The sequence below is a fragment of the Etheostoma spectabile genome, chromosome 19 (genome assembly GCF_008692095.1).
Source record: "Etheostoma spectabile isolate EspeVRDwgs_2016 chromosome 19, UIUC_Espe_1.0, whole genome shotgun sequence".
Taxonomy (NCBI): domain Eukaryota; kingdom Metazoa; phylum Chordata; class Actinopteri; order Perciformes; family Percidae; genus Etheostoma; species Etheostoma spectabile.
In genome coordinates, this window is record NC_045751.1 from 15,236,490 (window position 1) to 15,240,548 (window position 4,059).

The 4,059-nt window shown below is 39.8% G+C and overlaps 1 protein-coding gene across 2 annotated transcripts in view; it reads left to right on the forward strand.

Moving 5' to 3' along the window:
• Window positions 1-1,694: 1,694 nt before the first annotated feature.
• The window catches only part of per1b (period circadian clock 1b), a 14,381-nt gene continuing 12,016 nt past the window's right edge, over window positions 1,695-4,059 (forward strand). For both annotated transcript variants that reach the window (XM_032544295.1, XM_032544297.1), the window contains exon 1: window positions 1,695-1,915. The gene's annotated coding sequence lies outside the window, so the exon portion shown is untranslated. The remainder of the gene's footprint in view (window positions 1,916-4,059) is intronic.

Genomic DNA, 4,059 nt, shown 5'->3' on the forward strand with positions numbered 1-4,059 from the left:
ACCTCTATTTATTTCATCTTTTGTTCAATGCATTTAGATATCTCACGCACATTTACACATAAATAATGTGTGCTTTTTTCCCCAGAGACATGACATACATTAAATATTGTATGTAGTTTGAATTATGTAGTATTAGGTAAATTTAAAGTGGTAAGCATGACAATGAGATGCAGTTAACTGGTCTGACTGTTTGTAACAAGAAGTAGACACAAGCACCTGCCAGTAGCTGGTGCCAAACACCAGACTATTGGTCAGATGGCTCTGTACAGCTCAACCAACACAATACTTTAAACCCAGACTCTTCTCTTCAGAGTCATTCAATTCCATGTTAATATACAGATATTCATCAATGAAGGTTTAATATTCTATTTAAGATATTAACATTAAACTCTTGTCAGACTTACTGCTAAGTATTTCTATGCAGCTGCACAAAAACAGTAGCTAAATCTCCCTGCAGTTTCCAGCAAACAAGCTCAGACCAGCTAGTAAACACCAAATGAGAGAATGATCAAGTAAACCAGTAACTGCTAAAGTATTGTCAAGAATTTAAAAAATGGTGCATCCTAGTGGTGGCACTGTGAAGAATCATGTATTGATATGTGCATACAACATGTATGTTTATTTTAAATATGTCCCTCCACTTGTATTTATATTTAGGTAACATTTTAAACATACACAGTGGGATGTACATTATTTACTGTTCTTAAGTAGGCTACAATTTTGAAGTAGGCCTACTTAGTAGTATTCCACTTTTACTCCACTAAATTTTTGAGGTAAATATTGTGTTTTTTACTCCCCTGTATTATTGGGATAGCTTTAGTTAGGCTTCTAGTTACATTGCAGAGTTATATTATTAATACAAAATATAATCAATTAATAACTTATGGTGATTAACATAGTGGCTGGCATGTGCCCTACAACTGCCTGCACTGTTTACAGCCTTCACCAACAACACCGTCGGCCACGTGCCTTCTGAGAGGCCACACAGTACAAACGACGTCACCATATCAGAACACGTTGAACTGTGCATGCAGACTTTGCCGCAGCCGTAAGTACAAGGCAAAACGCGCAGCAGAAATAGCCTCGTGTTGTTTACTGCATGGTAGAGAGCTACAGTCGACAAGATGGGGCAAATATCTTGACTTCTTGGAAATATTAATCTAGTTAAATTAATGTATAGTATGAGTGGTTTCAAATAGCTTGCTACTGGCTTGGTTATTTTATGCTTGTGAACAATATTATTTAGAGTTTTTACACATATGATTTGAAAATAACAACAAAACTTGCTGCTGCATAGTTAAGGCTGCTGCGTAGTTAGGGAATTACAAGATACATATTACTTCATATTACTTACAAGATACATATTGCTCAAGTCAAAATGGTCTCTTAAAGAGTAGCGGTTACAGTTTCAGTGGTGCCGTTGAAACTGTAATGTACGCTAGCTACACTTTGAACAAACGGCTGACGGGAACAATGTAATGGTGCTATTACCCGTATTACGGTCAAACAACTAGGCCACATCAAGTTTTGGCACTGGCTACGGCTACGCCCTCTCATGTATGTTTGGAAAAGAGCTTAGGACCAGTCACTCTGAAACGTGACCACTGAGCCCCGTGCAGATAGCCCCGCCCTTCTCAGCCAATCGAAACGCGCTGGGCTGGGTTTAGGCGGGGACTTTGACTCATGCTGTCCAATCACGGTAGTTGCCCACTTGCTAGACCATGTACTTGCACGTGTGTCTCTGCGTGTAAACTGCTGTAGGGGTTTACGAGCAAACATTTCTAGTACATACTGTAATTACAGACCGAACAGAAAAGACAGTCGTTGCTACAATTATTTGTGTGCTTCCTTTTTGACTTACAAGCATCCTCATCGTGGAATATCAAAGCTGTTATCGTTTTGAAGCATATCTAAGGTAAGCTGTTCGCATTTGGGTTGTAAATAACGTTTAGTTGTGTTAGTCGTAGCAGCTTTGTACATAGCTATGCTAGCTGTCACTTCGGCTAACAGTGTAGCTAGCTAACGCTAGTTAATTTACAAACGGTAAATACCCATCAAACGGCTTCATATCAGATTTAGATCAAGCTACTCACGTCTCACAATTTAGCTACAGTGAAACTGTGCTCTGGTTCAACCCTCTAGCTAGCTGTCGCTTAATGTAAATGACACCATCACGAGTCACAACACGAAAACATTCATTATTTTGCGTAAATGTAACGTAACGTTAGATAGGCACGCATTGTGTTAACTGTGCATACGAGACACTATTGCACTAGTAACAGTAGTTTGACAAGCCTCGTTTGATCCATGGTTGCAACACCACTTCACCTCTATGTTTAATTATTATTATTACTTTTATTCTTCACAACTTTGACTAAACTATTGAAGCAACAGCAAATATTTTTCTGTTTGTTTTGATTAAGTTTACATGAGTTTAAACTACAGTTTTGCATTGCTCACTGCTACACATCACCTACACAGGCTGCATCTAAGCATTCCTTTGTACTTTAGCTATACCAAAATATGATCAGAATCATACATCACACAACACTAGCAAAACATGCTTACAATGTGTAGTTATAAATCAGCTATACAGACTTGTAGTTACTTATGCATAAGCAAATACAACTTGATACAGTGTTGCCACCATTAAGCAGAATTAATTGTGCATGGATGACAGAAGAGGTGAGATGGCAGTGGCAGAGGTGGTGCAATCCGCATTTAAACTAAATGATCACACATGTGATGGGGACTGAATCATCACTTGAGACGGGACAAGTAACCAGCTTATAGTTTCCATCACCGTGACACTTTAAAATGAAAATGAGTGATTCACCAGCGGTACTTAGTTTGGACTCCCAATGGGTGAAGCAGCAAAGTATCAACACAATATGTCTCCAGTTTTTCCTAGAATAGAGCTTTATTTGTAACTTCATTGGCCACAAAAAGTCACACAGCGTTGTCCCTCTCGATTTGGGAAGAATAGTAAGGTAGCAAGACTGACTAAGGTGGTGCGGTTTCCGTTGTTCTTATTAATGAGGGTCGCTTTGCAATTTAAAGTTGTTAATCCTAGGACTAGTGGTTACTTTTAAACTGTCTCTCATTTGAGTTTCAAACACATTAGTTGTCTACAGCTGTACACTGGTTGTTCAACAAAGTTATATGGACAAAATAGGAAATTTTGCTGGTGGGCTAACCAGATGGCAGTCTTTATTGTTTTTCTACCTGCCACTTATAGAAAAGCTAGTGTAGTGGATCATGTTGTTAACACTAGAAATTGGATATGCGATGTAGATCAAGGATACTAATGTTGACTAAGTCTGGATTGTGGATTGAGTCTTGTTGAATTGTCATATATTGTAATGTCATTCTTACTAAGAAGTCATGTGGCCATGCGGGTTTTCCCTCACCCGCATCTGCCAGTCATTTTAAGACAAACCTCGAGGCGGAGTTGAGACCTGACAGAGCCTATGAGCAGGAGCTCTGTTGTAGGTACTCCCACTATGCAGGGTGCGCTCTCTCATTGGCTCAGAGATCCGACCAATCAGCAGCCGGTACGGCTGGGAGAAAGCACTGCCGCGGACACGTGCAGTTTATAGAGAAGCACTGAGGGCAGAGCTGCTGTGCATGCGCTGTTGTGCACTAGGCAATGATATGTCGAGCAGTTTGCGTTTCTGCTACGGATGTTCAGACAAGGAAATGAAACGGTTCTACTTAACGTGATTGAAGTATATTAACATGTCGTGAGGCTGGGTGCTGGGATGGAGCAAAATGGGGTGGGTTCTCTTTGAGAAAATCACACATGATCATGCACGGTACTTTGCCACACCTTCCTGCAGTATGTCCTGCAGCCTTCAGTTCATTGCAGCAGGGAGGTGTGGTTTCTCATGTTATCTTGGAGTTAAGGTGACTTGTATTGTACAAGTTGCATCTTACTCGTATCTTTTATTTTGGGATATTTTGTTGGTATAGCCTGTAGTATGAAACTGTGACTGTTATTGATCTTAAATAACAGGCCAACACACTATCCTTCATAATATATTATTTCTTAGAACGTGT